The sequence below is a fragment of the Ornithorhynchus anatinus genome, chromosome 1 (assembly GCF_004115215.2).
Source record: "Ornithorhynchus anatinus isolate Pmale09 chromosome 1, mOrnAna1.pri.v4, whole genome shotgun sequence".
Lineage (NCBI taxonomy): Eukaryota > Metazoa > Chordata > Mammalia > Monotremata > Ornithorhynchidae > Ornithorhynchus > Ornithorhynchus anatinus.
In genome coordinates, this window is record NC_041728.1 from 32,603,922 (window position 1) to 32,631,525 (window position 27,604).

The window sequence follows — 27,604 nt, forward strand, 5'->3', positions numbered from 1 at the left end:
AGTGGAGAAAAGGGATATGGAAGAAAAGGGGAGGAAGTTATGTTTATTTGGAGTACGAGTTAGGAGGCGTTTGCTTAGTACGAGCGGGTCTGTGGCTAACAAAGGGGCTTGATCTTCACCCTTTCAGGGCTCTGCCTTGAGGACCGTACCAAGATTGGTGAACTCTGGCTCGGCAGTTCAGGGGGATACTTCAATAAAGTGAGGCCTGCTGGGAGGGAAAACCTTGCTGTGTGATCACTCTGGTAACCGGGGTTCTTGGCTGAGGGGGATGGTGGAAGAAACTTTTCTCAATGAATATAATTAAAGCAAGATCCTCATTCACTGTGTAAGGAGCTTCATTCAGGCTTTTAAACACTTATGTTGTCCCTCACTAGTGTACTGTCCAAAAGGTACAGTCGATTCTCCCAAATGATGGGTTTTCACTAAGTGCTTTGGATAGAGTTCGGTGGCAGAACTAAGGAATGTTCTCCCAGTAATCTCTGTCTGGACGGAGTATAATACTGTGTTGGATAAAACAGCTGTCCACAAGTACACAGCAACACTCTCAAGAAGTGACTGCCAGAGTGTGAGTTTTCTGTCAAGAAGTCAATCTCCGTGCTTAAGGAGAACTGACACAGACTAATGATCAGCGATGGAGCAGAACTGGATGTCTAAGCGGGGTGGAATTTAAAAGGAAGAGAAAAGCCACACGTTAGTGGCACAATATTTAAGGAAGACTGCTCCTTGTCAGTAATAGCTGCCTTGTTAATTGTTAGCTAGGTGACACAGTGCGTCAGCCAGCTTGCATTTAGTGACTCCCATAATCACCTAAAATTAGAAAACAAAATTTTAAGACAGATGAACAACAAGGCTAGCAAGAGACAAAGAGATTAATTTCAATCGAAAATGTGCCCAGATTCTCCACTTGCCCTTGTTGTGCCTTCACAACAAGCTATCATCCCATCCACTCAAAGAGAGGGGAAAAGCTAAATGGAGCAAGGAAATTGGAAGGGCTGTGCATTAAGTGGAGGAAAAATCAAAGAAGGAGGCTGGAAGAACAGTTGGGAATACATCTCAATCCACCAATGGTACTTATTGAGTGCTTACTGTGTGCAGAGCATTCATATATTCCTTCAATTGTAATTATTGAGCACTTACTGTTTGCAGAGCACTGTACTAAGCACTTGGGAAAGTATGATTCAACAGAGTTGGTAGAAGCGTTCCTTCCCCACAACATGCTGGAAAATGCTCTTTCCAGTGGAAGGCTAGGAAGAGAGAGGGTAACATTCACTCAGAGATATACGATCTGGGACAGATAAGGCCCTAGCGTGACCCACAGGCTGAGCTACACCCAACGAATTTGGCTCCATTCCCTGCCAGGTCCAACTGCATTTCTACAGGCAAGGAACTGTACCAGCCCTGCAGAGGGGAAAGATACAGTGGAATGACAGCACTAGTTCATTCCAAGCGCTTAGTACAGTTCTCTGAACACAGTAAGTACTCAATAAATGCAACTGAATGAATGAATGAATGGTCTCTGTGCTTGCGAACCACCCATGTTGTCTTCCAGTGTCCCCAGGAGATCGAATCCACGGCGGGAAAGGGGGGCTACCCTTCCGAAATACATCGGCCAAGCCCTGGCACAGGGGAATTTCAGTATCAATGATGCCTTCCTCAAATACAGAGAGCAACTACAGATCCTTATATAGTTGCTGGATAGCACACTAAGATTTATTTATCCTCATCCACCTCAAGGGATTCATTCAAAACGCAGATATAAAACAGACATCAATCTGGGTTTGACAGCAGAGTTGGAAGGGGAGTCACAATCTCAGCACATTACATACAGACTCAGCCCCTCCAACCAGGCCCCATCCGGTCTGTGTGGATGTCTCAATTGAAAACAACTATTTGAAAAGTTAATTAAACAAAACACTCTCTCAGTTACCCTTATCCTTCATGCTCTGTTGTTGCTATGTAGATTTCAGATGGTATCTGTCCAGCTTAGCTGAAATTCTTCCCATTCTTTGCATGCTGAGCTTTACAGTCACCCACACAACCCTGGCTTTCTTACCAATTGTGAGCCTGCATGAAAGCTCTGACGGGGCTTCCCTGAGAGAGAAGAAGGGGACCCAGATATCATAAGACATGAGTCATGCTTTTCAATTTTAATCAAGATTTCTTTATGGTCTCTCTAAATACACATTTACTATTTAATTTAAAAAACTACTCTCAGTAGAGGCTATGAAAATTTGAAAGTGAGCTTTGAAAACTGGTGTTAAAAAAAAATCTATGCATGTTAAAATATCTCTTGTAGTCCTTTTTCACACCCTCTAAACTGCAAGCTTGTTGTGGACAGAATGTGTCTACCAACTCTGTTATATTTTACTCTCTCCCAAGAGCTTAGTACAGGGCTCTGCACAAATAGTAAGCACTCAAAAAATATCACTGATTGATACAGATGAACCCCAGTTTCAAATGACCACAATATGTAAAATACAGAGCTCCATCATGCGCTAACTGCTGAGTCAGGTTAGAATCTGTGACTTTTGGACATTGATATTAGCCCCACTCCCAACCCCACAGTACTTATTACATATTTTAAAATTATTTAATATAAATTATTATTCATTCATATTAATGTCTGTCCCCCTTTTAACTGTAACCTTGTTATGGGCAGGGAACATTTCTGCTAATTCTCTTGTATTCATTCATTGAATCATATTTATTGAGCACTTACTGTGTGCAGAGCACTGTACTAAGCACTTCGGAGAGTACAATACAACAATAAACTGACACATTCCTTGCCCACAACAAGCTCACAGTCTAGAGAGAGGAGATAGGCATCAATATAAAAAAACAAATTACATATATGTACATATATGCTAAGGGGATGGGATTGTGGGAGAACAAAGGGAGCAAGTCAGGACGATGCAGAAGGGAGTGGGAGAAGAGAAGGGGGAACATAATCAAGGAAGGCCTTTTGGAGGAGATGTGCCCTCAATAAGACCTTGAACGTGGAAGAGAGTAATTGTCAGATTTGAGGAAGGAGAATGTTCCAGGCCAGAAACAGGACGTGGGAGGGGGTCGGCAGCAAGATAGGTGAGATTGAGGCACGATGAAGTTAGCATTAGAGGAGCAAAGTGGATTGTAGAAGAAGAGTAGCGAGGTGAGGCAAGAGGTGGCAAGGTGGTAGAGTACATTAAAGCCAATGGTGCTTTTGTTTGATGTAGAGGTGGATGGGTAACTGCTGGAGGTTTTTTTGAGGAGTGGGGTGACATGTCCTGAACATTTTGTAGGAAACTGTACTCTCCCAACCGCTTAGTACAGAGCTCTGCACAAACAGTAAGCACTTAAAAAATAGCATTGATTGATACAGAAGAACCCCTGTGCTTAATACAGGATTCTGGACAAAGTTAGAGCTCCATAAATATGACTGATTGATTCATCTGGAAGCCCTGCCCAGTGTTACCTTTAATCACTGTGGGGAATTCAATTCCTACCCCTCTCTGCACAAAAACCAAATGCCAGCTCCTTTGAGCTATACAAAATCAGCAGAGAAGCATGGCGCAGTAGAAAAGGGCTAGAAAAATCTTGCCTTTCTATCCAACCGCATTCTTTGCCACTTTAAGATGAAATGGAGAATCCCCCATTAAGCTGCTGCCCTGACTTTCCCCTCCGACACCTTTCTGAAAAGAAAATGAAAACCAGGTACCTTGCTCCACTCCAAAGCAGCAGAGGTTCGCGCGGTCGTAAATAAGGCTGCTAAAACAGAGCTAAATTCTCTGTCCTTCTATCCCACTCCGATTCTGGGCTGTTTCCAACTGTCCTTCTCTCCCTGAGCTCCATCTTCAACTGCTCCCTCTCTAAATGCTTCTTCCACACTACCCCCTCTCAGTCAAAAACCCACCCTCGAGTTATGGCCCCATCTCCTTCTTACCATCCCTTTCCAAATTCCTTGAATGAGTCATTTACACCAGTTACCTCGGCTTCCTCTCTTCCAACTCCATCCTTGACCCCCTGAAATCGGGTTTCCACTGTCTCCATGGAAACTGTGATCTTCAAAGTCACAAGCAACCTCCTCCTTGACAAATCCACTGGACTCTGCTCCACTCTAATCCTTCTAAATCTCTCAGCGGCTTTTGACACTGTGGCTCACACCCTTCTCCTGGAAATACTATCTGACCTGGGTTTCACTGACATTATCCTCTCCTGGTTCACCCCCTACCTCTTTGGCTATTCCTTCTTGGTCTCTTTCACCAGCTCCTTTTCTGCCTCCCACCTCCTAACAGGGGGTCCCTCAAGGTTCAGTTCTGGATCCTGTTCTAGTCTCCATTTATACCCACTCCTTTGAAGAACTCATTCACTCCCAAGGCTACGCAGATGATTTCCAAATCTACCTCTTCAGTCCTGATCTCTCCCCTTCTCTGCAGCCTATTTCCTCCTGCCTTCAGGACATCTCTACCTGGATGTCCTGCTGACCTCTCAAACCTAACATGTCATAAACAGAACTCATTATCTTTCCACACAAGCCCTGGCCTTCCCCTGACTTTCCTATCACTGAAGACAGCACCATCATCCTCCTTGTCTCACAAGCCCAAAACCTTAACACTACTCTTTTCATTCATTCATTCAATAGTATTTATTGAGCGCTTACTATGTGCAGAGCACTGTACTAAGCGCTTGGAATGAACAAGTCGGTAACAGATAGAGACAGTCCCTGCCGTTTGACGGGCTTACGGTCTAATCGGGGGAGACAGACAGACAAGAACAATGGCAATAAATAGAGTCAAGGGGAAGAACATCTCGTAAAAACAATGGCAACTAAATAGAATCAAGGTGATGTACATTTCATTAACAAAATAAATAGGGTAATGGAAATATATACAGTTGAGCAGACGAGTGCTGAGGGGATGGGAAGGGAGGGGGGAGGAGCAGAGGGAGATGGGGGGGAAAAGAGGGTTAAGCTGCGGAAAGGTGAAGGGGGGATGGTAGAGGAAGTAGAGGGAGAAGGGGAGCTCATTCTGGGAAGGCCTCTTGGAGGAGGTGAGTTTTAAGTAAGGTTTTGAAGAGGGAAAGAGAATCAGTTTGGCGGAGGTGAGGAGGGAGGGCGTTTCAGGACTGCGGGAGGACGTGGCCCGGGGGTCGACGGCGGGATAGCCGAGACGGAGGGACGGTGAGGAGGTGGGCGGCAGAGGAGCGGAGCGTGCGGGGTGGGCAGTAGAAAGAGAGTAGGAAGGAGAGGTAGGAAGGGGCAAGGTGCTGTAGAGCCTTGAAGCCTAGAGTGAGGAGATTTTGTTTGGAGTGGAGGTTGATAGGCAACCACTGGAGGTGTTTAAGGAGGGGAGTGACATGCCCAGATCGTTTCTGCAGGAAGATGAGCCGGGCAGCAGAGTGAAGAATAGACTGGAGCGGGGCGAGAGAGGAGGAAGGGAGATCAGAGAGAAGGCTGACACAGTAGTCTAGCCGGGATATAACGGGAGCCCTTAGCAGTAAGGTAGCCGTTTGGGTGGAGAGGAAAGGGCGGATCTTGGCGATATTGTAGAGGTGAAACCGGCAGGTCTTGGTAACGGATAGGATGTGTGGGGTGAACGAGAGAGACGAGTCAAGGATGACACCGTGATTGCGGGCATAAGAGACGGGAAGGATGGTCGTGCCATCCACGGTGACAGGGAAGTCCGGGAGAGGACTGGGTTTGGGAGGGAAGATGAGGAGCTCAGTCTTGCTCATGTTGAGTTTTAAGTGGCGGGCCAACATCCAGGTGGAGACATCCCGGAGGCAGGAGGAGATGCGAGCCTGAAGGGAGGGGGAGAGGACAGGGGCAGAGATGTAGATCTGCGTGTCATCTGCGTAGAGATGGTAGTCAAAGCCGTGACAGCGAATGAGTTCACCGAGGGAGTGAGTGTAAATGGAGAACAGAAGAGGGCCAAGAACTGACCCTTGAGGAACTCCAACAGTTAAAGGATGGGAGGGGGAGGAGGCGCCAGCGAAGGAGACCGAGAATGACCAGCCAGAGAGGTAAGAGGAGAACCAGGAGAGGACGGAGTCCGTGAAGCCAAGGTGAGATAAGGTATGGAGGAGGAGGGGATGGTCGACAGTGTCAAAGGCAGCAGAGAGGTCAAGGAGGATTAGAATGGAGTAGGAGCCATTGGATTTGGCAAGAAGGAGGTCACGGGTGACCTTAGAGAGAGCAGTCTCGGTAGAGTGGAGGGGACGGAAGCCAGATTGGAGGGGGTCCAGGAGAGAATGGGAGTTAAGGAATTCTAGGCAGCGATTGTAGATGACTCGTTCTAGGATTTTGGAAAGGACGGGTAGTAGGGAGATAGGGTGATAACTGGAGGGGGAAGTGGGGTCAAGAGCGGGTTTTTTTAGGATGGGGGAGACCTGGGCATGTTTGAAGGCAGAGGGGAAGGAGCCGTTGGAGATTGAGTGGTTAAAAATAGAAGTTAAGGAAGGGAGGAGGGCAGGGGCGATGGTTTTAATAAGGTGAGAGGGAATGGGGTCCGAGGCGCAGGTGGAGGGGGTGGCACTTGAGAGAAGGGAGGAAATCTCCTCTGAGGATACTGCTGGGAAGGATGGAAAGTAGGGGAGAGGGTTGGTGGGGGGGAGGGGAGAGGCGGAGGGGTGACTTTGGGGAGCTCAGACCTGATCATGTTGATTTTCGTGAGGAAATAGGTGGCCAGATCATTGGGGGTGAGAGATGGGGGAGGGGGAGGAACAGGGGGCCTAAGGAGAGAGTTAAAGGTCCGGAACAATCGGCGGGGGTGACGGGCATGGGTGTCGATGAGGGAGGAGAAGAAGTTTTGCTTGGCGGAGGAGAGGGCAGAGTTAAGGCAGGAAAGGATAAATTTGACGTGTGTGAGGTCGGCTTGGTGCTTGGACTTTCGCCAGCAGCGCTCAGCAGCTCGAGCATAGGAGCGTAGGAGGCGGACAGAGGAGGTGATCCAGGGCTGTGCGCTAGTGGAGCGAGAGCAGCGGAGGGAAAGGGGGGCGAGAGAGTTGAGATGAGTAGAGAGGGTGGAGTTGAGAGCGGAGACCTGATCATCGAGAGTGGGACTCATCTCTCTCATTTGATCCACCTATTCAGTCAGTCATTAAATCTTGTTTGTTCTTTTTTCATGACATCCTTGGAATCTGCCCCTTTCTCTCCATCCGAACTGCTACGAGGGTGGCCCAAGCACTTGTCTAATCCCATCTCAACTAGTGAATGCATCAGCTTCCTCGCTGACACGCTGAGCTCCCTGCCTCCTGTTTTTTCCCACTCCAGTTCTTATTTCACTCTACTGCGCAGATCATTTTTCTTAAAAAAAAAAAAAAACTCCGTTCACCTCTCCCAACTCCTCAAAAACCTCCAGTGGCTGCCCTTCCATCTCCACATCAAACTCCCCACCATCAGCTTTAGGGCACTCAATCAGCTCGCCCCAACCCCACTTATCCTTGCTCTTCTCCCACTCCCACCCACTACGCACAATTGGCTTCTCTAACTCCATTTACTCTATTTCAATTTCATCTCCCATCTCGAATCCTCCCTCCCACCTGGAATAGCCTCCCCCTTTAAATCCAATCACCAAAGCCATATCTGCTTCAGCCTTCTCTGACTAATCTCTCATCTCCCACCAGTCTGCATCTCCTTTAAACTTCTGTCTGGATGCCCTAAGCACTGTGGTATGCACCCATCCCACCCCAACAGCATTTATGTTACATACACATCCTTATATTCTATTGCTTCCTCTATCATTTATTTTAATGTCTGTCTCCCCAATTATACTGCACTATCCTCACGGCCAAGGCTGTGTCCACTCATTCATTCACTCATTCTATTGTATTTATTGAGCACTTACTGTGTGCAGAGCATTGTAGTAAACGCTTGGAAAGTACAATACAGCAAATACAATACAGAAAACTGTATCCACCAACTTTTTTGTACACTCTTTTACTCTCCCATACAGTAGTACAGTGCTCTGCACCCAGTAAACATATAATAAATACTACTGAGTGACTGACTCAACAGTATCTATGCCTAATAACAATAATAAAAATAATTATGGAATTTGTTAAGTGCTATGTGCCAGTCACTGTACTAAGTGCTGGAATAATGATGGTATTCATTAAGCGTTTAGTATGTGCCAAGGACTGTTCTAAGCACTGGGGTAGATACAGGATAATCAGGCTGTCCCACGTGGGGCCCACAGTACTAATCCCCATTTTACAGATGAGGTAACTCAGGCACAGAGAAGTTAAGTGCCTTGCCCAAGGTCACACAGCAGACGAGTTGCACAGCCAGGATTAGAATCCACGTCCTCTAACTCACAAGCCCATGCTCTTTCCACTAAGCCATGTTGCTTCTCATCATCGCCTACTATGTATGCTGTTGATCACTTTGAAGCACTATCAGATAATTATCAGTTGTTATTTGCATCTTATAAATTGCTGACAAACACTAGACAATTTACAAAACAAGAAAAACTTTCAAGAAGTTTTTCAACATTTCTACAAATTATGAAGCTTTAAAATATGGATTGGTCAATTTTCATGCGGAAATACTATTACAGAAAGTGGGTTTGGACAACGAATTACAGTCCTGACCTAATGTGAAGTAAAAGCCACAGAAGAATAATTCCAGGACATACATTTTAAAAATGCAGTGATTGAACTTGAATCGGCTCCAACAGGTAAATAAATCAGGCACCTTTGGAAAGCTACATGAACTCCTTCAGGCTGGTACAAATAATGTGTTCAATCAGGAGCCCAGGTTCCCTCTCTTTACTGTGAGTGTGGCCACAGAATAGGGTCAAGGATTTTAGTTAGGATGGGGCCTGGGAAAGGGCAGACATCAAAGAGGCAGCAGTCCAGAAAGCCACGTTTCAGGTCTTTTGGGGCAAAACAGGTAACTTTCTGGTCTTGTCATGATCCTGGGACATTATTATTATTATTATTATTACTGACACTGGTTCTCCTCCCATCTCTCTGGCCACTCATTCCCAGTTTCTTTCATGCACGCCTATCTAGAACAATCACTCTCCCTCCCTTCGAAGCCTTATTGAAGGCACATTCCACTAGGCCTTCATTTCCTCTTCTCCCATTCCCTTCTGCACTACTATTATATTTGGATTTGCAGCCTTTATTCACCCCTCCCTCACCCTCACAGAACTTATTTTATAATTTATGTATATTAATGTGTGCCCCCACTCTAGATTGTAAAATCACTGTGGGCAGAGAACTCGTCTACCAACTCTGTTATACTGTACTCTCCCAAGTGCTAAAAATATACTGCTCTATGCACTGTAAGAGCTGAAGAAATATGATTGATTAATCCTCTTGTTCTTACTGTACGTTTGCCATCTGGGTTTGCCTACATCCCCCATGAGATTACAAACTCGGAGAGGGCAGGGACTGCTTCCTTCACATGTTTCTCATGTTCCCAAATGCCTCATACTGGAATCTGTTCACAGATGACAATCACTAAATACTGAAGATGATTGTAGTTTGGCAGTCCCCTTTTCAGCTTCAGTCAATTTAGTGTTTATGTGAAAAATGGTCAGTGATTTCACTGTTATCAAATAAAGTAGACATGTATTTTAGAAAGTGACTAGATGTTTGATCACTTTTAAATGTATGTATCATAGATTATTTTTCCAGAGGATTATACTTTTCTTTACCTGGTAGAGAGTCTGGAGTTTCCTTAGGTTAACCACACCACTGATGATTTTGTTCTAACACCATATTTGTGGGACTCTTCACCCCACAAACTTTTACTTTTGTTAACTTGCAGAGCTTTGGAGTGGCCCAAAACCACGTAGTCTCACAAAAACCACATAAGATTCCTAGGTTGCACAAACACGCGCTATTACTGTTCACCAAATCCAAAAATGCCAAGTCAAGACACCTATTGAAGCTTGAATACAGTAGATTCAAAACAAACAAAAGGGAATAGTTCTTCACATTATAGATGGTCTGCATACTGAAATGTGTTAAATTGTATAATGAAAAAACATCAGTAATCTTGGAGAAATGGAAGGCTGAGGGGCATTATCAGACAGAAAACTAGAGCCGTGATGGGATAGTATACATTAGGATGGATGTCAAGGAGGAAAAGCAGACAGGGACCCTTCAAGCTTCCTGGTGCCACTTCTGGCCTGGATGTACCATTGGTCGGGCCCAGTAAGGGTATCTCTTATGCAGTGTACCTTAACTGGTAGCTAGAATATAGAGCCATTTGAATTTGCCAGAATAATAATAATAATAATGCCGGCATTTAAATGCTTACTATATGAAGAGCACTGTTCTAAGAGCTGGGGAGGATACAAGGAGATCAGGTTGCCCCACGTGGGGCTCACAGTATTAATCCCCATCCCCATTTTACAGACGAGGTAACTGAGGCACAGAGAAGTTAAGTGACTTGCCCAAAGTCACACAGCTAACAAGCGGCGGAGTTGGGATTTGAACCCATGACCTCTGACTCCCAAGCCCATGCCTTTTCCACTGAGCCATGCAGCTTCTCTACTACTCAAAAAGGAATAGTAGTTCCAAAGATACCCTTTTCTTAGGCCGATGCTGATGATGTGAACCTTAAAAATGTAAGCTAAAATGAAACCTGAATTTAAAAAAAATTGTTAACCATAATTTACCTTAATTGTTTAGAACAACTGACAGAAACAATTAATTGCATCTTCAATTATTTACTTTTTAAAGATGAAAATTCTACATCTATTTGTAATTTAGGGTGAGAGGCCGGAACAGGCCCTCCAGAAGAACCCTCTCCCCTGCTCCCCGCCTTGGGGAAAAGTCCACAGATTGCACTTGGGTTGGGGGATGAGTGGAAAGGTCCCACCTCATGTCTGGGTTTACAAAGCTTCGCCCTAAGTAGGTGCGTAATAAATATCAGCATTACTATTATACCACTCCTCGTCCTGTGGGGCTGAACTTTTTCACAGTTTCACATGCATAACAACAGACGTAGGTAACTATTATTCATTCATTCAATAGTATTTATTGAGCGCTTACTATGTGCAGAGCACTGTACTAAGCGCTTGGAATGAACAAGTCGGCAACAGATAGAGACAGTCCCTGCCCTTTGACAGGCTTACAGTCTAATCGGGGGAGACAGACAGACAAGAACAATGGCAAATAAATAGAGTCAAGGGGAAGAACATCTCGTAAAAACAATGGCAACTAAATAGAATCAAGGCGATGTACATTTCATTAACAAAGGTACTCGGTATACTGTAAGCACTTTGCAAATACCAATTACCCTCGGCGTTACACTGAACTACACCATCTGGAAGTTTACTCACGCTCCTAATTTGCAGAAAACCTGTTCGGTAGCCAATCTACCTTTTCTACCTCCTGTCTTCGGTTCAGAGCACCAAGGATTTTCCCCAGCCCTGCCAATTTTTCCCTACCTTCCTTCTGGGTTGCCTTGACTTGTTCCCTTTATTGTTCCCTCTCCCAGCCCCAAAGCGCTTCTGCCCAGATCTGCAATTTTATTTATTCTATTGATGTCTGTCTCTCCCTTTAGGCTCTATGCTCATTGTGGAAGGGAATGTGTCAGCTGTACTCCTCTTGTGCTCTCCCAAGTGCTCAGCACACAGTAAACGCTCAATAAATGGGACTGACCGACAGTCTAATTGGTCAACGTCTTCCAGCCAGGCGGTTTTTCGAGGGGCCAGGCCTCCCTCTGAGCAGGTGCTAGTGAGGGTCCGGCCTCTATGCCCTCCTAATCTGGCAGAGAAAGCCCCAGCCAGTATGGCAGTCACCTGTTAATGGATGCACACTGCCTTTTGGCACTAAAGTCCTCACCAGCCCTGGCCCACAGTCCTTAATATTCATAATAATAATAATGATGGTATTTGTTAAGCACTTACTATGTGCGAAGCACTGTTCTAAGCGCTGGAGGGAGGGGGGAGACAAGGTGATCAGTTGTCCCATGTGGGGCTCACAATCTTAATCCCCATTTTCCAGATGAGGCAACTGAGATACAGAGAAGTGACTTGCCCCAAGTCACAGAGCTGACAAGTGGTGGAGCCTTACTATTACTTACAAGGATAGGCAGAGTTATAATTCTGGAACACGTACTTAAACCTTCAGCCCAGCCAGGTATACAACAATATGCGTGTCATTGATCAGAGGGGAAAGGGAAAGTCTACTAGGGAAAAACAACCCAAGCTGCCAAAAGTGGGAAATCAAAAATCCTTGAGCACTAGGGTCCCAAGGAATCGATTTCTCAGTTGCTGAGGCAGGGGCTGCAGGGTCTGGGAACACCCTGGGTGTATGAGCAGCCCATTTACAAAGGGCCTGTTTGCCCTGAATGGTGAGGAGGACTTAGAAAAGATGTCCCCGAAACACTGCCTGCCTCATTTAAGCCCAAGCAAGTTCACCAGAAGACCACAACTGGACACCCTTAATCTAAGGGAGCAAATAGAAAAAAATCTTCCAAACGTAGATGATAACAAATGCTCCTTGGACTATTAGAACTACATGGGACAAGAAGAGTCAGAGTTCTACACCATGGAGTTGTGTTCCCCAAAACTTCTGTGTTAACAAAAACTCATGCAATAGTACTTCCATCTGAGCCAACGCTTCTTGTGGACAGAGACTGTGTCTATCAACTTTGTTGCACTGCATTTCCCAAGTGCTCTGCACACAATAAGCATTCAAGAAATACCACTAATTGATAAAGCCATTTCTTCAGACACTGCACCAGAAATATCCACACAGTTGGACATTGTGGGAAGAACATTCCCTTATTCCTTCATAGCATTCTATCCAAAATGTGTAATAAAAACTCGGGTTACAGAAAAACCATCTAAAATAATGCAACTAATTGTCTGGGAGCCAGCCAGTTAGGGAGTCCACATCCCAGCGTTAAGCGTAATAAGACTTCTTGATGAGGAACGGTACACCAAAAGAGTCACCAGATTCTCTTTTTTCTCTTCTGAATGAAAGCCCCCAGATATGGGCTTCACAATCAGATAATCACTTGTCTCAATATTTCCTAATCTGCATTAGTGATAGCCTAACTATGCTATGTTTATCTCTGTGCAGCACCACAATCATCTGTGTATATGTCCCCACCCTAACTGATGACAAAGAGGAGAAAAATTCTAAAAGGACCTGAGCCTAATCTGAGAAGCTCCAAGTCTGAGAAGCTCATTTTAATGGGAGAGATCAAGACATTGCTGGACAGGGATGCTAAGACCTGGGGGAAAATTATGGGATTTAAAATGTAAACAGCAATGGCTTCTCCTTCTGAATAGACCTCACATCAGCTCTAAATTACCAACACAATTTTTCACATACTAAACAAAAGAGGACAACTAAGATATATCCAGGATCCTAGCAGCATCACTTTCCTGATTAGAACATTAACAGTGAGTCAGGAAGGAAGTTCATATTACCATTGCTGCACACGTTGTGGATGCTGGAATGATCATTACCTGATACTTCCTACAATACACCAATATAACCCAAAGAAGCATCTAAACTATGCAAGCAGCTGAATACCAAACTCCTGGGGAAGAAAGTAACTTGCAGAGAAGCAGTGTGACTTAGTGGGTAGAGCACAGGCCTAGGACTTAGAAGGACGTGGATTCTAATGCCGGCTCTGCCACTTGTCTGCTTTGTGACCTTGGGCTACAAAGTCACTTCACTTCTCTGGGCCTAAATTACCTCATCTGTAAAATGGGGATTAAGAGTGCGAGCTCCATGTGGACAGGGACTGCGACCAACCTGATTAACCTGTACGTACCCCAGCGCTACGAACAGAGCTTGGCACAGAGTAGGTGTTTAGCAAGCACCATAATTATTATTATTTTTTATTTAAATCAATGATATTTATTGAGCGCTTCTGTGTATAGAACTGTAATACATGCTTCGAGAGTATAATAAAGAGAGTTGATAGACACATTTCCAGCCCACAATGAGGTTACAGTCCACAGGGGGAACACCATGATAGGACTGAAATGACCCTGTAGAATCAGAAACATTTGGCCTCTACTAATGTCCCACATGACTGGAAGTAGTAAGGATTACTCTCTCTGAAGCAGCCTTTAAGATCTGGGGGCCAGTGGATGAAAACACGTGAACTGGTTTGATGCCTTTGTCAAGTTTTAAAAAAAGGGAGAAAGCTAACAATGGAGGGAAGAGGTAATAATAATAATAATAATTGTGGTATTTATTAAGCGCTTTGTTCCAGGCACTGTACTAACTGCTGGGGTGGATGCAAGCAAGTAGGGTTGGACATAGTCCCTGTCCCTCTTGGGGCTCACAGTCTCAATCTACATTTTACAGATGAGGAAACTGAGGCCCGGAGAAATGAAGTGACTTGCCCAAGGTCCCTAAGCAGACAAGTGGCGGAGCAGGGATTAGAACCCAGGAGCTTCTTATTTTTTTTAAGAGGCAGAAGTGGGAGGAGAAAGTGGGAAGACAGAGAGAGGAGAGCAAGCAGGAAAACCCTGGAAAATAAGGAGGATAGGGTAGGAAAGGAAGAAATTTATAGGACTTTATAGTTCTTCCTTAATAGTTCATCTATATCATCGGGTTTGGTTCTAGAATGGATCTCCATTTCTACCATGAAAATACATAGGAAACATACCCCATGATACAACCATATTTTAACAGAACAAAACCCCACTGCAATATGGAGTAATGATATTTTAGCCAGTGTTTAGAGATGAACAAAGAGCACATGAAAAATTCATATGGAAAATGAGCTTTAGTGATCACAATTAGGATCAAATTTACAAACCACTTCTTACTCAGAGAAATTACCACATAAAATTAGTCAAAATTTCCATACACCAAAATCCTAAAATATGGAGGAACAAACATTGTCTAGAAAAGTGAAATCCGCCTTCAATTTTCATAATGTGCTTTAGTCGTCATCACCTATTCTCCCACATCACACCAAAAACTAGATAACTAACTCCTGAGAAGCTAGCTATACTATTTTTTCCGTTACATAAAATTGTGTTTCAGAGAAAAAGAGCATAATGCCTACCAAGAATTCTAATATTCCATTAATATTCATGGATTGAAAAGATCAATTTGAAAATCCAGATAAGCTACACAATTCCATTAAGATGATGAAGTTATCCATTTTCTTTTCAAAAAGCACTGTGTAAAAGGTTTTTAAAAATGGAGGCATTTAGGAAACAAAATATGCAAAACATAGAGGTCAATTCTTCCTCCAGCCATACTATTCAAATAATTCAATTTGCATTTCAGCAACATTTTGACTGCATTCAATCTATTATACTCTTCATGCATCTTACGGCCCCAATTCTGTAATATGAGCACAATACTACAGCCAATTAATCAATCATCTTATTGAGTGCTTATTTTGTGCAGAGCCTTGTGCAGGGCCTTGAATTCTGCCCTTGTGAGAGTTCACTCTAACAGAGTTGGTAGAAATGTTCCCTGTCCACAAGGAGTTTACAGTCTAGAGGGGGAGACAGACATTAAAATAAATTACAGATAGGAACCTAAGTGTGGTGGGGCTGAGGGTGTGAGGGTAAACCAGAAGGGAGAGAGGCTAGGAGGCCTTTCCTCAGCTCCCTCTCCCTTCCGAGTCACCACTACTTGCTCCCTTTGTTCTCTCTTCCCCTTCCCTACCCCACAGCACTTATGTATATACGTATATATCTATAATTCTATTTATTTATACTGATGCCTGTTTACTTGTTTTGATGTCTGTCTCCCCCTGCCTAAAGTGTAAGGCCGGTTTGCGCAGGGATTGTCTTTATTGCTGAAATGTACTTTCCTGGTGCTTAGTACAGTGCTCTGTACACAGTAAGCACTCAATAAATATGATTGATTGAATGAATGAAATGACAGCTTAGTTGGGAAGGGCCTCTTGGAGGAGATGTGATTCTACTACAATTTATTAATATTTAAAACCATAAATTAATCTCCTTTCCTGTGCAAAAGTTTCTCGTGTGTAACAATGCTACTGCCACATTCATTTCTTAAAATTATTTTGTTGCATCATGTTCCTTGAAGGCAAAGACCATAGCATTATTTATTCTGTATTAAGCCTAATCAAATGTCTGAAATGTAGGCAAAAACATAAACTAGGGTTCCTTGAGTTTAAATGCTGCCTTATTACATCTGGCATTGTTCTGTCCCAATTTAAGTGCCCATGCAGCAGTCATACATATTCATAACTACCCAGGGGAATGAATATGTGCGAGACAATATTTTGAAGTATTCAGAGCGGTGATATCTAGGGTAGTCTTTTGGTACAACTGGAGAGTGAAATTAAGCATTTTGATTAGTTTGAGATCGGCTGTTAAGGTCTTTTCAGAGCTTTTAAATGCCTGAAAAGTTTTCTGCGATTAAGTCAGCACTAAGCTTAGAGAGTATTTTGGAATAACGGTGGTTATTAGCACATTCACCTAACTGGGGAACAATGGCAGAGTTATTACTTCAAAATAGAGGGGCAATGATAATTCACTACTTATCAATTTGCTTCACCTTCAAACAAGCCTTAAATTAAAGTTCATGGACTTATATTATCTAAGAATGCAAATCCCTCAATCATCACTTCTTAGTCATTCAACCCACTATACCAAAGGCATCCATTTCTCTTCTGTGATTAAGTCAAAGAAGTTACTATTGATTCAACTCTGCGCAGTCTGTGCTTAAATTATGATCTGACCTAAATTTCCCAATTAAACTTGAACGGTGGTTTATTAGCATTTTCTCTGATAATAAACACACTAGAAAATTTCAGGGCTGATGAGATCGACTGCTCACAAAACAATTATTTTAGATTAAAATGCTTTCTTTTCATTATTGCTATCTGTGAAAGTGCAAAAGGCAGCTGATTGAGATGGTGCTTTGTTTTGTTCATATTCTCGGACCCAAGTGTCAGGATCCCAATAGGAGTTACTGTACCCTTCCCCTGAAGTTGATGGGGACAAACCTCTGGTCATTCAAGTAAACCATTAATCCATTAGGACTGGAAATGCAAAGTGTTTTCAAGATGTGTTTCAGATAGAATGTGACCACAGATTGATTCAGCTGATTGAAAAGGAAGGCTCTTCCAACAACACTCTCCTAACTGAATAAGACCCAAGCTGCAATATCGGATGAAACAGCTGCCGGTGTTCATGCAATGTCCTCCCGGCACAAGAAAGATAATGCAAGTGTTCTTTAAGAAGGGATACTTTCAGCAATCGGAATAATCGGGAGAACCGATGGGCTCTGACACGACATATTTTTATTTAAAGGTGAAGCTAGAGACAGCCAGAGATCTACCCCACCCCGGACCGGTCACCAGGCCAGAAGGCTACCTTTAGAATTCTGAGGACCACGGGCAGGTGGGTGTTGTGGCAGAGATAACAAGGATTGTTCCCAGCAGCTGGTAGGGATTCTTACGCCCCTTTATTGTGCTGACAGTGTGTCTCCCCGTCACTTGTACTGTGAGCATTTAGTGGCTAGAGACATAATTTGATCTAATTAACTGGCATTTACCCTGACGCTGAACATAGAACGTAGAATTCTGATACCTAGACAGTACACCGCCCAAGAGAGCTATATAAAAAGTTAGAAAAAAGAATTGTAGTCAGTAGAGCAATGGGTGCACCAAGAAATAGAGTGTAATAGCACCTGGGCTGAGAATTCCTTACGAAGTTATAGGTCTTCAAGGCTGAGGTTCAGTTACCTATGATCTAGGTAGCAATGAAGACAGAGGCAGAGCCTTGAAGGAGACCAAGATATAAAACCCATATTTTAAAGCAGAAGGCATCTTAAATGATAGGACATCAGCATGGCAGAGGACTGGCTTGGCATGCAGGCATTGAGGAATGGATCGGTCATCCCAGCCTTATGCTTTATAATAATGATAGCATTTAAGTGCTTATTATGTGCCAAACACTGTTCTAAGCGCTAGGGGAGATACAAGGTAATCAGGTGTCCCACATGAGACTCAGAGTCTTAATCCCCATTTTACAGATGAGGTAACTGAGGCACAGAGAAGTAAAGTGATCAGGGACCAAGGTAAATAGCACCAGCTACAAACATGAAGTAAAGGCACATCAGCAGTCATACACAGAGTAAACCACCTGCAAAGGGATACCAGTCAAATATCCCCTCGATGACAATCAAGGAAGGTCCCTCAGAATGAGAATAATTGTGACTGGAGCGCAGAATTACTCAGAATTGTCCATACCGCACGAATTCACCAGATTAAGCTCATTGTGGGCAGGGAACATACCTACAAACTCTTTTTTGTTGTTGTTTTGTTTTATGATATTTGTTAAGCACTTACTATGTGCCAGGCACTGTTCTAAGAGCTGGGATAGATACATGGGGCTCACAGTCTTATTCCCCATTTTACAGAAGAGTTAACTCAGGCATGGAGAAGTCAGGAGATTTGCCCAAGATCACACAGCAGACAAATGGCAGAGCCGGGTTATAATCCAGGTCTGTCTGACTTCCAGACCTGTGCTGTACTGTCCAAGCATTTAGTACAGTCCTCAGCACACAGTAAGTACTCAATTAATGCCACTGATTGATAATTGGCAACTTCATTTTTTGAAGCTGTGCTGAACCAAAATTTAGGGAAGCAGAGTGGTCTAGTGGAAACAACAGGAGCCTAGGAATCAGAGGAACTGGGTTCTAATCCCAGCTCCACCACTTGCCTGCTGTGTGACTTTGGGCAAGGTGCATAACTTCTCTGTGCCCCAGTTTTCTCATCTATAAAATGGGGATTAAACACCTGGTCTCCCTCCTACTTATATTATGAACACTATGTGGATCAGGGACTGTTTTCTACCTGATTATCTTGTATTCGCTTCAGTGTTCAGTATAGAGAAGTGCTGTGGCCTAGTGAAGAGTATGGGCTTGGGACTCAGAAGGACCTGAGTTCTAGTTCCAGGTGTGCCACTTTTCTGATATGTGACGCTGGGCAAGTGACTTCACTTCTCTGTGACTTCATTACCTCCTCTGGAAAATGGGGAGTTAGACTATAAATAATTATAATAATGTTGGTATTTGTTAAGCACTTACTATGTGCCAAGCACTGTTCTAAGCACTGGGGTAGATACAGGGTCATCAGGTTGTCCCACGTGAGGCTCACAGTCTTAATCCACATTTTCCAGATGAGGTAACTGAGGCACCTATAAGTTAAGTGACTTGCCCCAAGTCACACAGCTGACAGGTGGCGGAGCCGGGATTAGAAACCATGACCCCGACTCCTAAACCCGTGCTCTTTCCACTGAGCCACACTGCTTCTCTATGAGCCTTCTCTATGAGATTCTGAGCCCTAAGTGGGACATAGACTGTGTCCAACCTGATTACTTGTATCTACCCCAGGGCTTAGTACAATGCCTGGCCCAGAGAAAGCGCTTGACAAATACCATTAAAAAAAGTTCTTGGCACACAGTAAGCACTTAAATATCACTTAGTTTATTATTATTATAAGACATTACCTACTCATGCTCTGTTGGCAAATTCTACTGTTCTAATGCTCCTCTCTCACTTGCTTTATATATCTAATTAAAATGTGCTTGCCGTTTAGAGGGACTTGACCTTTCTAGATCACTCTTTTCATCCACTTTTGCATTTTCGACCTCAAAGGATTACTCCTGAAAGGACAATGAAGCAATGTCAGGCCAGAGGCCACTCTCCAGCTCCTGGTATAAAGGCGGCAGGCAACAGAATAGAACATTCTGGATGGGTGCTTGTGTTGTATTTCAAAAATTCTGTCCCTCATTTTTCTCAATCTAATTTGATACTCAATGACTTGTTTACGGTGCAAATCCTACTCATTAAAAAATTAGAATCTGAAAGAACATTGCTTATTCTTCGTTAACTTCCTTTTCCCTTTCAACCTTCTGCATTGGCTACAGAGATATATAGCTCTGTTTTACTATTACAGAGGAAAAAATAGAGATTTAAATTTGTCTCGATGGCACATCAATTACCACAAACATGAGTAATCATAGCATTTACCGGAGTAACAATGCCAAAATGCAAATGATCACACAATGTACTCCATCCTCTTTTTTCCTGAGGCAATGAATGCATGTGGCCAATCAAATACTGTAGAGACCATTAAGGAATATTACTTGTCGACAAAGTTCCCCAATGAAAACACTACTAAATTTCTCTAAAAGCAAAAAAACCAAGAGCAGATCGATAAGTGGTTGCAAACTACCTATTGGGTTTAGATCTCAAGTCTCACAATAATTAATCCTTCATTCCTCTATTAATGACAAAGCAGTTTTGCCCAAATCGCCACCCAAAAGCAACTTTTAGATGTTTACATCCTGGGGCTGGGTAGATAGTGGACCGCCCTGAGAGACTTGCCAATTTCTACTTTCTTCCCTCATCAAGGGATTAGCCATTTTTCAAGCATTTTAGGCTTATTCACACTGGTGTTTTCTGAATGCATTTTGGAGAGGTCACTTGCCAAGCACCTTCCTCACTGTGGAAAAACAGTGGTGGGTTGGTGGGCTATTTCTCTGGGGTCAGGAAAGGCTGAGGAGCACTGGGGAAGGGGGTGTGGGAAGGAGGACATCCACTGCTATCTCTGAAGGTGGGGTCCCAACCGTGAACCCTTCAAGGACGGTCATAGTGTCCTTTGGACAACTGATATTTGCTTCAATCCCCACCCCACAGCACTTAGGTACATATCTATAGATTACATATTATAAATGACTTATTCATATTAATGTCTGCCTCCCCCTCTAGACTGTAAGCTTGCTATGAGTAGGGAACGTTTCTGATAATTCTGTTGTATATATTCTCCCAAGTGCTTGTACAATGCTCTGCAATATAGCAAGTGCTCAATAAATGTGATTGATTATTTAGAGGGCTCTTTCAGGTTAATGCTCCACTTATTCATCAGTGACATTTTTCCATATTCTCCCTAATACTCAAATATAATGATGATAATCATAATAATAATAATTCAAGCCCAGTCAATGGTATTAATTGAGCATTGATTCTACACACAACACAACACACAGAGAATACAACAAAGTTGGTAAACACAATTCCTGCCCTCAAGGAATTTTCAATCTACCACCAGTTCTACCCCCAGTCTTATTCCTGTTCCCGCTGTTTGTCAGTAATTTTTGTCTACTGGCTCTCCCACTAGATCAGAAGCTCCTGGAGGGGAGGGACCATGACTTTTATTTCTGCTGTTCTCTTCCAAGCACTTAGCAAAAGATTCTGTTCCCCATAAGCACTCGATAAATACCAGTGATTGATGGATGGGTATGTGCCTCACATAAGCTCGTAATGGACAGGGAATGTGTCTGCTAATTCTGCTGTATTGTACTCTCCCAAGCACTTAGTACAGTGCTCCGCACATAGTAAGCACTTAATAAATACAACTGATTCATTTTCAGCATGCTAGCCACTGGTGCTTGCCATTAAATGTTAATTTAATGTTGGTATTTGTTAAGCGCTTACTAGGTGTCGAGCACTGTTCTAAGCGCCGGGGTAGACACAGGGGAATCAGATTGTCCCACGTGGGGCTCACAGTCTTAATCCCCATTTTACAGATGAGGTAACTGAGGCACCGAGAAGTTAAGTGACTTGCCCAAAGTCACACAGCAGACAAGTAGCCGAGCCGGGATTCGAACCCATGACCTCTGACTCCAAAGCCCGTGCTCTTTCCACTGAGCCACGCTGCTTCCCGATGTGAAATGTGAAAACTGGCTTCCATTCTGGTGGGTCAGAAATTAAGGCAGGCACACTGGGTGGGTCAAAAGAACATGTTAGTTCTTGATTTTCACAGCCACTGAAATTATCAGCTGTTTATAAAAAAAACAAAAGTTAGTCATATTGAAGGGCCCGCATTTTCTGTTATAATCACTCATCACCATCGAAAAGAGCCAACCGAGAGATAATGCACTCACAGAGTGAGCTTTCCCTAGCCTTCTGCAGGATAACTGGTGAGGGAACAGCTCATTTTTGGAATGCAGCTGTCAGGGCAGTTTCCCATCCTGGTAAACTGAGGGAGGTGGGGGCAGGGGGGAGGAGGAGGGGGAAGAAGAAAGAGCTCACCCAGTTTCTGATCCTCCTAGCTTTTTTATAGTATTTCTAAATGACAACAAGACTATAAGGACACGTCAGTTCGTCAACACAGAAGTCGTTATTTTGGGAGCGGGGGAGGAGAAGAAACCCAAATGCTTCCAGGGCAGAGAGCACAGACCAGCCTAGAACATCCTTAGAGCATCTCATTTGGAATTCAGCTAACATCCAACTGCAGCAATCAGCCAAGCTTGGCAAATGAAAATAACAGTAATTTTGACAGACTATCTTTTATAAATATTCAAAAACGGGTGTTTGTGCACACGCAAAGGGCTCCCTAAGCCAATACATGGCTTTGTTTAGAACTCCAAATCTAGTTCTCCCTACCCTAGGAATTTCCTATGAGAACCCAAGAATCCCCCTTGCCAACTGCTTTCTTTTAACCCCCCCAGTTCTGATGTCCAATAAGCTGGCTAGATTTGTAGACGCTGCAAAATCCTAAGGAAGTTTTGGAAGGCCCGGCTCATCCTACGAGACAAAAGGGAAAAAAAAAAACGAGTAAAGGGTACGTTTTAGTCACAGAACAGTAAGAATACTTTGTGGGTGACTGAGGTGAGACCAGATGGCTTAATTTCAGAACAACAGTTTGTCCTTTGGGGAAAAGAAAGAACAAGTAGTTGTAATAATAGTAGGGAAATAATAATAATGATATTGGTTGAGATCCTACTGAATCCAGTGTACTGTACTGGAAACCACTGATCCAAATATGTACCTTTGGACTCCAACTCTAAACACTTAACAAATGCCATTAGAAGACTACTCTACATAAACTCTACATAATCAAAAAAAGGTTTACTAAGTCCTGAAATGGGCATATCTGGCCCTTAGAGAAGCAGCCTGGCTCAGTGGAAAGAGCCCGGGCTTGGGAGTCAGAGGTCATGGTTTCTAATCTCGGCTCCGCCACTTGTGAGCTGTGTGATTCTGGGCATGTCACTTCACTTCTCGGTGCCTCAGTTACCTCATCTGGAAAATGGGCATTAAGACTGTGTGCCTCGCGTGGGACAACCTGATTACCCTGTATCTACCCCAGTGCTTAGAACAGTACTTGGCACATAGTAAGGATTTATCAAATACCAACAATATTATTATTATTATTATCATGCATAATTTTGTCTTTTCTTCTGGTATCTGTTAAACACTCACTATGTGCCAGGCACTGTACTAAGCGGGAGGGTAAAAAACAAGCTAGTCACGTTGGACACAGTCTATGTCCCACATGGGGCTCACAGTCTTAATTCCCCTTTTACAGTCTAGGTGACTGAGGCACAGGGAAGTTCCACAACTTGCCCAGTGTTAAACAGCAGACAAGTGGTGGAGCTGGGATTAGAATCCAGGTTCTCTGACTCCTGGGCCTGTGCTCTATCCACTAGGCCATGCTGCTTCTCATGGCCTTGTAAATGATGCTTTCTGACACCCATGCGTGTGGTGTGTAACCACCCATGCATGTGGTGTGTAACTGAGAAGGCTCATATGTGAGGGTTACTCTCTCCCACGATGTGCACCCAACCTGATGTCCCGTGACAGGCTGAACTATCTGATCCTTGCAACACCCGCTTCATTCCAATTTATCTTTGACCTCCCAATGTTCCTGTAGCCTCTTCTCAAAGGGCCTGTTGACTTGTTTTGATGCCTGTCTCCCTTCTTATAGACTGTGAGCCTGTTGTGGGCAGGGATTGTCTCTATTTGTGGCTGAAATGAACTTTCCAAGTGCTCAGTACAGCGCCCTGCACCCAGTGAGCGCTCAATAAATATAACTGAATGAATGTAAGGGCAGAGCTCTGTCCTGACTGCTGCTGCCTTTACTAGTCTGTTTGCTGCTGAAGACTTCTGATAGTCAACTGCTACACATCTCATCATTTGAGACTGTGCTATAATTGTGGAACTTGTTAAACACTGCTCTCCCGGCACTGTACTAATCGCTGGGGCAGATACAAGTTAATCAGGTTGGACATAGTCCCTGTCCCACCCAGGGCTCACAGTCTAAAGAGGAGGGCTAACAGGTACTTGATTCTCCATTTCACAGATGAGGAAACTGAGGCCCAGAGAAGTTTTGTGACTTTCCCTAGGTCACCCAGCATAAAAGTGGCAGAGGCAGGAGTAGAACACAGGACCCCTGACACACAGGTTTGTTTCTCTTTCCGCTAGGCCACGCCGCTGGACTCTCGGAGTCCGTACCCACTTGTCAGCTGTGTGACTGTGGGTAAGTCACTTAACTTCTCTGTGCCTCAGTTCCCTCATCTGTAAAATGGGGATTAAGACTGTGAGCCCCATGTGGGACAACCTGATTCCCCTGTGTCTACCCCAGCGCTTAGAACAGTGCTCTGCACATAGTAAGCGCTTAACAAATACCAACATTATTATTATTATTACAATGCGCTTGCAGCGACACATGGGACGTTAGCAAGAGCGGTCAAACTTTGCATGTCGCTGAACCCACATGCAGATCATGAGTTGGCACATTAGAGGTAAGTGCTAACCTAGCAATATGGATGTAATCTTACATAGCTTATCACCTGCCCGTTGAAGGAACTGAAAAACCCTAACCAAACTACAAACAGACCCCATCTTCCAAGGACTGCAGTGTTTGCACTGGCCTGTGTAGACTGTTAAGCGAAATGGAAGTCAGCCAATTTTCCCTAAATCCTCAGACAGGAGCAATGCAAATAATCCCAATTCCATGAAACTACTACTCCCAACTCACACCAACCAATACCAATCCTTCCCTTCAAGATCGATTACTACCACATTTTTATGTTTTTTAACTCATAATTCTACCAAGTGCCAAGTAGGATAAATGTAGTTGAATTTGTTCATCCACTGCTTTGTTTTTTTTAATTGAGTAACCCATCTACATATTTCCTAACCTCTCTCCCGTTTACCTGAAAGTGTTCATATGCATCTGGCTATTCTGGCCCCTAAACAAACATTTTTCCAATTGAAAATCAGGAGGAGTAACTATGCCGCTGACCTCAACCCCTAAAATAGAAGGACCTAAAAAAAAAAGTAAAAATAAAAAAAAAATGAAAGGGAGTAGCAATTTGGCTCAAACCACTTTGCCAACCTTACTTGCCTGCCAGATTCGGCACCTGGCTCTCCTTTGTCCAGAAAGAGGTAGGAATCACTGTCATTCGCGGAACAGGGTGCTCCAAACCAGAAGAGTATGGAAGGACGATTGTTTCCTCAGCATCACCTACGCCGCTGTACCTAAAACTGAATAGCGAGGCACAGTGCCGGGAAAGTAGCCAATGACACATCACTTGGCAGAGCGCTTGTTTTCAGAGAGGAACATGTGAGGAGAATGGATGACAGCATCCCCAAGCAGCTGCTCTAGAGTGAACTGAAGGGGCATGACCACAAATACGACGTGTGGAGTCACTTTCAAATGACAGTGCAGCACGATGCCAAATGATATGGCCTAGCAATGAACTTGTCCGGCAAATAAAAGTTGCAGTCCAACCCATCTGTCCCGAAGCAGTCAGAATGTATGTAGTCCGACTGGTTCAGGCAGGAGCAGAAGCCAAGAACTCAATAAGTCGGCTTAATGAGTCTTAACTTTGGCTTTGTCTTGATATTGCAAGTGCAGGCTACCCAACACATCAAAAGACACTCTTGACATCATGGAGGAGGGAAATATCGGTCATGCTTTTCAAGCACCCCCACGAATAGCGGATAACAGCCATTAGAGCCTCTTGGAACACAGGCAGGAGGCTGAACTACGTGGGCATCGTGGGGCGAGGCTGCCAAATGAGAATTAGCTGAATTTCTGACTCGATCCATCCCGGGCTCCCCACAGAGTGGCAGGGCTGAGGCCTCTCAAACGAGGAACAATTAAGAGGCCTTGCCAACTGACCTTTCTGGGAAAATAGAACGAGGAAATGAAATTTGAGAAAATACTACAGATACAATCCTGATGGAAATTCCATCTTGAGCCACAGCATGACTTACAAAATTTTCGACTGAGGGTAAGAGAGTTGGTTACTAAGTGCTACTTAGCGAGAATCGAGATAAAGCAGAGAATTAATTCAAAAAGTTAATAGTCTTAGTAAACAAAAGAGATGGCAGCAGCATTCAATGGTCACCTACTGTGTGGGCAAAGCACTCTTAGGTGCTTGAGAACAAAGGGAAGTTAAAAGATCCTATCATGTAATGGTCCTTGGCTTCAGAAACCATATCCCTAGAAACCCTATCCCTTCGGTCCCTTTTTAGGGTTTCTGGAGGCATGGGGACTAAAGTTCACTATAGTGAAGGAAAGAAAAGACAGAAGGAGTAATTGAAAAAACTAGGAAGACAAAGAGACAGAGAGTATATAGAAATAATTTTTAAAAACTTCCTTTTTCTGCACTTTTCTATTGACATTTTCAATCACCACAACCCATCAGTTCTCTCTCCTGTTTCAGGCCAGTGTCTCCATCACATGAGAATAGTGACCTCTAGCCTAAGTTAATAGGGATGGTGTAAGCAGTGTTTCTGGCCCTAGTCCAGTCTCCCTAGCAGCAGCAGCAGGGACAATGGACAACTGGACATTGGACAATGGCTGATGAGCGCTATGAATGAAGGACATGTATGGAAACTGCTTTTTGGGCCTCTAATTGTTTAGAACAATACCATAAAAATTCCTTTGTTACTTAGCTATGGTTTGAATTCATTATAACCCAATTCTCCTGAATTTTCCCAAACATGTAAGATACAATTCCAACAGAAAACTCTTCCCTGCTGATGGGGAAAAAAAACCAAAGATTTCCATTTTCAGCAATACAAGTTGCTAGCCCTGGGAGATTTCCACCCCAGATGGGCAGCAAAGCTGAAACACGAGCAATTTTCAACTGGCCCCATGAGAACAGAGAGCCGAACGGACACTGTCTACACCGAAACATTAAGTGATGTTCACCAATAACCGCTTCTGTCTCCCAAACAAGAAGAAGGCAGCATTGATCCCACTGAGGTCTACACTGATGCATCCCATGCCGTCCTCTGACAGGGGCCTTGAAGGGTCTATGGATCACTTCAGCCCTGGAAATCCCCAAGTGCTGGAACTGAACAATTGCTCAAATCCCCAGTCCAGAACGGGCAAAATGATAAATGTATCCAATGGTGCTATGCCAACCTCCAAGACCTCTGCCACCTCTGCTGTCCTTTACAAATTGATAACAAATACACACTCGTCCGAGGCCGTGATTGTTAGCTGCCATCAAAGTGGTGTGTACGGCACGAACACACTGGCAGAAGAAAAGGACTCGAGGGGTTAAAAAAAAAATCTTCCTGGAGCTCACCAATGCACACATCACCACATCTTGCAGTGCCTCATAATTACACAAAAAAGAGCTCTACCAAACCTGCAATGTGACATACAGATGAAGCAGGGCATGTACAAGTAGGATCTCACCCTCAGAAGCCTTTGAGGAGAAAGAACACAGCAAATTTCACAAGAGCAAGTATGTCAAGGAAGTGGGGTGTCAGCCATTGAGTTAAGAAAATAATCCCCTTGATCATATCAACCAATATTTACTAACCCCTACTGGATGCATGATAATGGACTCAAGTACTAGAGTCAAAAACAAATAATCGCTTCAGCCAGGTA